Genomic DNA, 11,200 nt, shown 5'->3' on the forward strand with positions numbered 1-11,200 from the left:
TATCGGGCAACTAGCAGGTTTCGAATTAAAGTATCAACGATAGTAATGAAGCTCCGCCGAACATAAGGCTATTAGGCGGCACGCATGTGATCTGAGCAGTTATATACTGTGTATCATGTGTGTTTTGCAAGTTTTTCAGCAAAACTAATTAATCATGGTAATTGTAATTTATTCAAATGCCAATCTCTTTTCTTCTTCTTCTCTATATCTATAAAAAAGAATGTGTGTATGTTCGTGATGCTAAAACTCAAAGTCGGCTGGACCAATCTTGATGATGTCTTCGTATGATTTGTTCCTTTTTACCCAAGGAAGGTTTAGGAAAAACGAGAATTTGAAAATTCCAAAGGAAAAGCCGGAAAATGGGAAAATTCGGTAAAAACGGCTTTTTCCGTATAAAAAAATAAAATTTAGATTCTAGACAGAAAACGGTTGGACTTATCCCAACAAAGTCTTCTGATGCTTTGTTTCTTTTGGCCCAATAAAAACAATGCAATTTAGAAAGATCCTTAGGAAAAACCAGAAACCCAGAAAACTCGATAAATGCTTTTTTCCATAAAAAATTGAAACTTATAAAAATGAGTGTTTGTTTGTTTTCAACGCCAAAACTCAAAATCGGCTGAGTCAATCTTGACGATGTAATCAAATTATTTGTCAAATTTTATTCATGGAAGGTTTAAAGAAAAGACAACTTTAATATTTTCTAAAGAAAAGCCGTAGAAAGGAAAGATTTGTGAAAATTGCATTTTCCATTCAATCAAATCAAATATACGATGTATAACTTAAACTACGAAACCGCTTGGCCAATCTTAACGAAGTTCTGGGATGATTGTTTTCCTTCATACCTATGCCGATTAAAATTGTGACAAATCATGAGTCCGAATTCACAAATCATCGAATAATTTCATCTCGATTAATCAACAAGCGATCGCCTAGATCACGTGTACTTGGTTCTGAAAGGCGTTGAATGTATTTTGTTTAGTGGCAGAAAAGAGTTTTGTTGCTAAACACATATAGATGTTGGGTATTTAAGTTCAGGGAAATCTATCAAACAAGTTGAAGAATGGTTAAAAAATTCACCAAGAACTCTTGAGTTAGGAGTACAGCAAGCAAAAACAAAAACACAAGAAACAAGATTCCAACTTGCAGCAGCGATACTATTCCGAGATTATTGCTTGATTCGCAGTTACTTTGCATATAAATTAAATGCATCGGAGAAATGATTATGCAAAAGCAAGGGTGCCAGGTACATGGATACCGGTGTGTTTTCATTTCGCTTTAGAACAAATCTACACAATCCATCGAAAACGAATACCTTCGATTTGTTTGAGGTATAGCGGACAGTAATGAGTATGGTGTGCAACTTTGTGAGAACACAATTACACTTGCTGAAACATAATAATCACTGGAATCTATGAATGAACTGCAATAACTAAAGTGCCTATACTTAACATAAAGATTATTTCGATGAAGCCATAAAAAGTCCCGTTGATTGTGAAATACGTATAAAAATGACATCGCCGAAGATATTCCACATCGCTTTTGAAAGGGAAATTTTGAACAAAAAAATTAATGATCTGCATTGGTGCATTAAGCATTGGTGTTGTTTGAAAATGTGAGTTTGTTTATGAGTAGCATTCTAAAGACTAAAATTTAAATGCCAGCACCAATCGTCGAATTAAAAATGTTCTGTTTCGTGAATATTAACATGAGCTTGCAACCCGCTATTTGACAATTCGCTTTAACTAAAAATGATTGATGAAATGACGATGTCCCATAGCATCGAAACTAATATTGGTTGAGTGCACGTACAATTTTAGCTGCTTAAACAACCTATGCTAATGACTCCAGCTGGACCATTGCGCTCATATAAATTCGTATATGATCGAAATTGATTAATCGTATTGAAAATGAAAACGAAGCCGTGAACCGTTCACTGGAATTTTAAAACATTCTTTGGATTTTTGTCTGATATGCCGCGACGATATGAATGGATCTGTTATTGTTATGTGTCGACATCTTCATGAACCGAATCTATGGGGCTTCCCTTGAGTTTCAATACTTTGTTATTCCAATATTAGCGTATCGTTAGTATGGGACGAGGCGAAGTTCGTTGGGTCAGCTTGTCAAATCATAAAAGCCTTTTTTGAAACGAAATTTAAGTCTTCTTTTTCTTTTCTTTTCCTTTGAACTGTTTTTTTAGTTTATTAACCAAACATAAATTAATTTAATAAAACCATGGACACCGCAATATAAAATCATATGAAATTGATTTTGTTGATGAAATAGGCAATAATTTCTTTGTTTGTACGTTTCATAATTGAACCATCGTTATACAGGATCTTAGAGGATCTTAAAATTGATGCGGACATAATGGAGAAGAAAATAAGCATTAAATATTGTTTTACTTGCTATTTTTTACGATATTATTCTCCTTTTCCTAAGATGGGAAAACCACTGATTTAATAATCAAATGTTGACGCCAAACATGTTAGAATAATTATAACAGTGTGATGCAAACAGCGTACTTTTAAGCATCCCGGGCAGAATGCCAACATTTTAAAGATAGGGTAACATAACGATTTAAAAATAGAAACGAATTTAAAATACATTAGCGAGCAAAACTTCAATGCGAAATTCGAAGCCTGACCCAATTTTATTGACACCTTTTGAGCTCCATTTAGCTTTATTGAAATACTAGCATTCTTCATGAACATACCAACAACTCGTAGACCAAAACATCATAGTAGAACACATAATCGACTATTTAAGTTTCTTTTAAATACAACGTTGGTAATTGGATGATGTACAAACTACCTCCAATTTCATGCAAGTACTTATTTTCTCTTGTGCCAATCGTACTGTGAAGTAGAAAGTAGTTTGATAAAATCCTTTTGTGCGCTGATTAGCCTTGGTCCATTCAGTGATGATGAATAAATTTTCCCTGGAAAGAGTGAAACGACATTGAAGCACTTGACAAAGGCCTATAACGTAAGGTCACGTATCAATCTATCCATCTTTCAAGACGACAAAAACGTGCCGCACGCAAAGCGTTGATTCTCTACTGGATGAAACATTATTCTAAGCCAGTACATGCGCTGGACGCCCTGTTTACAGAATCCATAAACTGCATCCCCAAGCATGAATCCGATAATCTGCTGTATGTATTCCATGATCAGGACCTTCATAAATGGTCTAATTGGAGCAGTGCCCTTGGGGACGGCAACGTTGATTATCATGCCCAGCTGATAATATAGGCTGTGCTATACAATGATTAGGAAGATACGGACGGCTGTGGTTAGTAGTGCAAATTTATTCACTTCTTCAGTGTGTCTCTTAGTGCCACTATTTCAATGCTTAGTGGTACCATTTCAATGCTGCAATCCTCATCGGTTCAGGACGCGGCACGTGAAGGTCAGTCCTTCCATCCAATAAACTGAACCTTGGGTGAATGTTGGATGTAGGTGCAGCAATATCGAAACAAACAAATTGAGATACTACTTCTGCCCGTGGGAAGTTGAGAAAGAGAATAGAGAGCGAAGGACTTAGAAAATCGAAAACAAACAACTTCAGCCAATGATCTATCTTGTGACTGTAAGGGCTTGGCATTTTTGGGAGTCACACGGTCTGTTTATTTCCAACGACAAATAAAAACTTCCTCTACGAAACACTCGGGACCTCGTACATTTCTCGGTTATCTTTGGCCTGGCACAAGATTTTGCAGAATATGTTCTACATTGGAATACCATTTAAGCACACTGAAAACGATTCGACGCCCAAAAAATCGTTCCATTTGGAAGATTCATGCCTAGTTGGAAAAAAGAACAAACCACCATATCAACCCCATCCACCATACCACTCGTGGAAATGTCGCAGTAGGAATGTTTCGATAAATGTGTGAATAAACGAATCTTCGCCAAAAGCCAAAAACAGCGACAGCAAAATATTCAGCACATGACAACGATGTCATAAGTGTACAATAACGAAGTGGGAAACCTGAATTGTATGTTTATCAAAGTCATCCTTTGACACACTTCATTTGCTGATTGTTGTTTGGGGGAACCTCATTTGAGTCGTAATATCATCAAGGTTTTGTTTCTGAAAAGGGAGGGGTTGTTTTTTCAGCATTATTCACTGAGTATATTTTAAAATCAAACTTGTCTTGTTTGGTATCTCAGAGCAACAAAGCCGAAAGAATGTCTGGTTATCCAATTCCTCGTAATACAAATAATATTATCAAGCATAAAGATTCAAATAGCCAGTGAAAGTGCATGCTTGCAATTATACCAAATGATCTATCAATAATAACCGCAATAATATGAGATGGCATTTGTATAAGCTCGTTTTATGATCAAATAGTTTAGATTATTGAAAAAACAAAAAATTAATGCTTATTTGAAATGTAGTAGTATTGTAGTCAACTCCACCATAATTTAAAGGTCACCTAATTTCTAAATCAGTTTTCAAGTAAAGTTTCTAGATAGGTTACATTTCACCGCAAAATTTATTTCAAATATTAACCCCTCGTATCGTCTCTCACCCACACAGGTGCAGTAGTGAGACCGTTAACAAAACGTATTTGTGGTTTAGTATTGTGTTTTAACGCATACCAAATTCACAGCTCAACGCAACCCAGTTACGAAACTTTGGTGGTTTCGGTTGAGCGAGGGGAAACATATTCAAATATTCAACCGCTGTCTGCTAATTGTAAATCGTATGAATTTATTTGAATCCTCGCATTTCCTATCGCGTATTCGGGGCAAGTAAAGGAAAATGGGGCATCATAAATATCATTAAAAAAAAAATTTCTCGCCCCTTGGCTGCAAAATAGATCTACTCTCAATCGAAAGTTACACATTCACCTTTCTCTTAAGAACTAAGTTATTGACTCCTGCAATTGGGACTATATACTTTGGATATTCTTTTCCTTCTTGGCATAGCGACTGTTTGTAATATCTGCCCCGTTAAGGGCTTACAAGACTTTTTCCCTTTGTGTTCATGGATTGTCAGTTCTCTCGTACAGGAGAGGGTCCATTCTCGTTTGGGATTCGAACCCACGCCGTCGGGGTGATGGGCCCCGGCGCTCATGGGCCGAGCGTTTTTGATTATTAACAAAATGGATTTGATCATTAAACGAAACAAGCAATAATTTATTGACAAATTTACATGCAATTCAGTGCAACATGCAGCACATGCTATAGTTTCGTGACACTGTTAAAAAGAGTACAGAAAACATATTAAGCATGTTGGTAACGCTTACATTGAGTAGGTTTATATGGCCCGGATGTAGCTTTTTCTCCTAGACACCTTACGCCTTAAAATGTAATAAATTCTCATGTCCCTACCCACATGAACGTTTTGAATCAGACGAAAGCATATGTAGTTATGTAAACGTAAATACTTGCTGTTTGTATTCGCTGACATAATTCAAGTATGACCCATCGTTGTCAAAGCGTGGCCATTTGAACAACATCCTCTCTGGTCGCCGCTGCCTACCGTTATTATTTTTTTTAAATCATAAAAGCAGCTTGAACTACTTCCTTCTTCTTAGATACTTTGAAGTTACGGTACCTACTGAACAAACTAACATGCAGTGGTCGAGTCAGTCTCAACCTACTACCACTCTTTAGTTCCACCTACCCACTAGACAAACCTTTATCTATAGACATCTTTTGAAGCCCTTTCCTATTGGCGACCAGATTTGCAAAATGTTTCACCCTAACGAAAACAATTTTACATGGATCGCAACGCTCCTATACCATGACTAAAGCCAACAGTAGAGGAATAGTAGAAGTCCTTTCGCAAGACCAAATATGGGTGAGTAAGACTTCAACAGCGTGCTGGCCTTCCAACCGACTTTTGTTTTTAATACTTTCTGTTGATCCTACGCTTCTTCTCTTTCTCTTCAAAACTCGCTGCTTTTCAATGGATTGTTATGCGAAAACGTGCACTACACTGTAGATGATGATCGGTTTCGGAACGTCCGCCTTTGCAAACTATCATAAAACAACCATTTTATTGCTATTTAACCACTGCCAATAAAACTAATCGAAAACAAATAACCCGCACAACGGCAATTCAATAATCAGTGGGCTACACTGTGCGTAGGTGAACCGGTGTATGAATATAAGCTTCTGGGTTCACCCTTGTTTTCTGTTTGGCGTACTTTGTTATATTCTAAATAAATACTCATTTGCGCATGAAAAACAAATTTAACCTTCTTCATATTTCTCTTGAGGTTAATAATACACATTTTCAGCTGATTGATTGAGTATAAAAATGGGTTAAAATGCTAAACTATGCACAACATCAACGATTTTTGTGTTTTAAATGTCTTCCAACATCTGTTTGTACTTTGAAAGTCTGTTACAAAGCTAGTGAAGCGAGTGCTAGATCCTGTTCTTGCCTAAAGAGCCCATTTAATGGCGGCAGACTACTACCTAATTCTAAAACATACGTGTTATTGTGGAAACCATACCTGAACCAATGTCTTGTTCAGGTGCTCCTCGCTTTCGTGTTCAACCAAAAAGAGAGAAAGAGAAAAAATACACCAGCATCCAAAACGATACCACTTTCGTGCAGATGTGGCTTTTCTTTAAACTCTCTCTCTCTATATCCTACCAAACACCATAACGTAATTTCCAGTATCTTTTCCACAAATCTAAACCGTGTAGCTATGAACTGGAACTGCCTGATGTGTTTCTACACTTGAATTTAAACCCCAACAAATATAGCCAAAGGAACGAGAATTAAACCCATTAAATGAGTTTTATTTCCCATTAGGTGCATCCAGTCTAATTCACCCTCAACACTCATAAGAAATACAGTGACCTATCCTCGACTCGAGTTAGAAAAGATAAGCTCAACCAATCCCAAAGTGTCGCTAAAAATGCCTTCTGTTAGTTCATTCTGCTTTATCTAATGCTTGTTCAAGACAACTCTGAAGCTTGGCCTGATAGAACGGCACAAGGAACTACGGACTAGTTGATGGGTAGATAGTGAGTATAATTACTATAAAAACGGTATCTCGAAGGAATATGCTAAAGGCAACTGTTCTAATGTTCACATACACACGATTTCTATCTACATGATGCGAAATGCAAGAACCATCGAAGCCATTTTCGACAACATGCACAATATAACTGGCACATAACCAGAACCGTAAAGAAGCTAGTTAACCCATGCCAATAGAAATTTGCTCAAGGGTGCTTTGCACATACCTAAAGAACGATTTTCCCTTTCTCAACAAAACAGAAACAACCAAAGATTACCCACACGGATCGGGCACAAACGACGACGGTTTTCGCAATTTCCAGCGCTAATGCTGCTACTTAACGTCACTCTGCTATCAGTTCAATCTTGACGATTATTTTCTTCGTATATGCTTGCACAGTTCCGCCTTTCGGTGTAGCTTCAAGAATGCGCATCGATTTTCTTCAATGAACTGAAAACACAACGGATACAAGAGGAAAATACTTCCGCTTGAAGATTGATATTAATAAAGCAAATAGTTTTCCAATTAAGGAAATATTATGGAAAATCCGGTAGCAAATTCGTTGAAAAAAAAACAATTATTTATTTCATAAATAAAGCACATACAACCTTAAACACTTTTAGAGAATCTAAAATATGCCACCACACACAAAGCTTGATTTAGGCTCATTACAATAATAAATCAAGAAACATATTTACTCCACATTTTTACCGGAAATTGTAATTGTTGGTGTTTTTCTAATGTATAGCACACACTTGTTTTGCATATGTGGCTCTTTGGAATAATGTGGAACATTTATTAAAACATCAAATGTGAAATATTTATTTCTGGAAATAATGCATAGATTAGAAGTAATGCGTCTACAAAAAACTTCATATCAAATTAATTTTATGAAAAACTTCATGTTTTAGTTTGTCTTCGTCAGGGATTTTTCTTGTGAGTTGTGTATTATTTTAATATTTATTAGTTGTGCACAATTTCTATATTTTTCATGTACATTAATCCCGCCAACACGCAAAGAATAGGATTGATTATATTGAAGTCCACGTCCGTTGCTTGCACCATACTCATGGAGCACTCATCGATATCTCATATTAAAGTAGCTCGATCTATTAGCTTTTGCCTGGGCCAGCCTTCAACGCCGATTACCTATCGATTGACACCTTCATCAAACGCCCACATATGAATCGAATTCAAGGACCGATAGGTAAAGGCCTGCTCTATGCTGTCCCTAGGCAAATTCATTCACTGACAACGATTGTGGTGCTCGGTAAAGAACCAAAACCCAGAAAAATAGTTTTTTGTCCATCGCAAAGTTTTTGCAGAACGCAGAAAAAATACATTCACTCACACAATAGTGATGACACCTCGCGTGTACATGAATAAATTTCATGTCAATCAGGTGGGTGAGCCGTGGAAAATGTGGAACAACCCAGCCCTACTCACAATGGCTAATGGGTGAAAATCGGCCCAGAGCGTACTGAGCCTAACTGACCTGACGAATGACGATGCAGTGGCAAGAGAAGATTGATGATAACATTTAGACTCACCGTCATCTCGGAAACGTTGGGTCGTCTCGCTGCAGATACCTATTGCACAACATAGACTCCCAACGGAGATCTCCCGCAGCTATTGCTGCTAAGAATTTGGCTTCTGATCGGTACTACCATTTCCCTTGCGATGTCACACGTTGAAGATTTTACATCTTTCTCGCTACATCATTATCATGTTGGTCACCCCGTCTTATATACGCTCAGAGTGTTACCAAACTCCCAAAAGATGTCTCATTCCCGTTGGCCCTCGATAAATCGTTTTTTGCTTTCATAACTTATTCACCTTCCATCTTCACCATAACGAATCTGTTCACAGAAAGGCTATGAAGCTCGGTCCATGCGATGGACTTGCCAATGCCTTCGTACTATCTTTCTGCTTTTTCAGCACCACGATAGCAAAAAAATGCTGCTTTCAGTCACGAACGCCTACCTTAACGTAGCTGTAGCAACATCGAAGACAGTGGCGCTTGAAAGGATTAGAAATTATCGCCGGTAGCTCGTGATCGTGTTGTGAAATCGCGAAACCTTTTTTTTTCATCTTGATTCCACGGTTTTGGCATTAAAGATAGTATTCCCCAATTTTCATCAACTTTTTCCTATCACAGCGTGAATGTTAGCTTGTTGGTGCCTTTTTTTCGTACACCTTCTCTACTATATTCTCCATTTCATGTTCCCGCTGTTATCGCTCCTTACGAACCATGGAATTCTCGACTTTAAGAGCTTTCTATTGTTCACATTTTATAATCAAGTTGTAAGAGTTCCTGCCACCGGAAACATGGTTCTCAGTACTAATTTTTTAGTTAACGTTTGTTTCATTTCGAACCGTATACGGGTTTATAATTGTTCTATGATAAATCATTTTCAATCAATTTCTGTGGGTTGGTTTTTATTATCAAATACGTTTTTTAAAACTTAATTGGATCAATAGACAATAAAATGAAATCCATCATTAATTTTCATTGTTAGTTATTATTACATTATTTACAATACAATAATATCGAAACTAACTTTAAGAATCCTCAAAACGCTTCAATGGGAGGAAAATTACAGTCGAAGGAGTGATATGGAGGCGCCTGGTACTTTATCGTGTTGATGTGCTCCATTGTTTTGTAGGTCATACCCGTTACAACGAGCAAATTATGACTAAAAACATGAATAATCCACTCGCATTTACTTTAGTTTTGGTATAGCATACACAACCTTTTTAAAATAAAAAATAAAAAATTAACTTTGAAATACGCTTATTTAACACGACCACCTTATAAAATTTCATCTAAACGAATTAAGGACATATTGTAGGCATTGTAAAAATCTTTAGTTGACTATACCATCGATGAGTGTTCAACACGCACGTTAAAGTAAAGGGGTCATATAGACTAACTTATTTTAACCATGAGGAATACGTTCATCAATATCCACAAACCATACCTCGTCCTCATCACTTTCCTATCCCAATTTCATTTCGTTCAGAGAAATAGTTGGTAATTCACGCTATTGTAACTGTTTGTTTTTTTTTGTAAATGGTTAACAATGGAAAATGTGATGGTAACGCACCTTGAAAAGTACAACTATTGTTGAGGCTCCAAATATCCGATCACAGAAGAGATATGGATTGACGATCTGGAAAGTGATCGACAGTTGGTAACACGTTAAGAAAAGCCGGAAATAATAGCACAAACTGTAACACCACGGGCTAGAAACCACGAGCACGCAAACACCAGTATGACACGAAACGCACCGAAAACAGTACTATACCAGATCGGCACTGTTTGTCCAGTAGGAACTCGACGACGCTATGAATCAGTTGATGAAGAGCTGAACTGTACGAACCAGTCACCAGCCAAAGAACGAATACGGAACCGTTCCGCACAGAGGCCAGCTTTTATAGCATCGTCTAGCAGCGGACACGAGAGACCGAGACGGGATATGCCTACTCCTGGAATCCTCATAGGACGCCAGCACACCCGCGTGCGTGTTTGCGAGAATGGGAGAGTGTTCGAAGAGTTGAAAGAAAAAGAGCGAGGGACACTCGAGCGAACACCTAGCGAGTAAACGCACGAACATCCGAACAAATCCGTACGCGTACGATCCCGGGAAGAGGACTATGAGGCAGATAAGAACCGTCTACTACTAGCAAGGTTGCCCAGCTGTACTCAACCGGTCGCAATGCGACCTCAACACTCTCCCCAAAGGCCTATCTCACGGGCTCTCGCTAGCCAAAACGGCATGTTCCGTAGCAACCCAAACTGAACCAGGCCGCCGGCTCGATGCAGTATTGCTATCATTTTTTTCCTCCCTCGAACCGACGCTCCGTATCGCTTTCGTTTCGCGCCAGCCTTGCTCCGCACAAGCTCAATTCGGGTTGGGACCGAGCAGGAAGTTCGGGTCCCATTCGGAGCACTTGAACCGTCAACCGCAGCGCGCGAAAAACACCCTTTTTAAAAAACCGGGGATCCCGGGTACGCCACACGCTGCATTCTCACAGAAGATGCTGTTTCCTTGAGCACAGAGAGACCAAACCGAGGGGCGATAAGCAATAATGAGTGAGTTAGCATGGTAAGGTTGGACCATTTCTACCGGCTGGTAGCTGCATCCTGCATGTCCAGTCCAGCGGCGGCAGTCCTTGCACTTTTACGAACGTGCATCGGTTCGATGG

The 11,200-nt window shown here is 38.3% G+C and overlaps 1 protein-coding gene across 2 annotated transcripts in view; it reads right to left on the reverse strand.

The window, feature by feature from the left end:
- The window catches only part of LOC131261127 (calexcitin-1), a 37,542-nt gene extending 27,171 nt beyond the window's left edge, over positions 1 to 10,371 (reverse strand). For both annotated transcript variants that reach the window (XR_009178178.1, XM_058263050.1), the window contains exon 1: positions 10,099 to 10,371. The gene's annotated coding sequence lies outside the window, so the exon portion shown is untranslated. The remainder of the gene's footprint in view (positions 1 to 10,098) is intronic.
- Between the last annotated feature and the right edge of the window lie 829 nt (positions 10,372 to 11,200).

The sequence above is a fragment of the Anopheles coustani genome, chromosome 3 (assembly GCF_943734705.1).
Source record: "Anopheles coustani chromosome 3, idAnoCousDA_361_x.2, whole genome shotgun sequence".
NCBI classification, from domain to species: Eukaryota; Metazoa; Arthropoda; class Insecta; order Diptera; family Culicidae; genus Anopheles; species Anopheles coustani.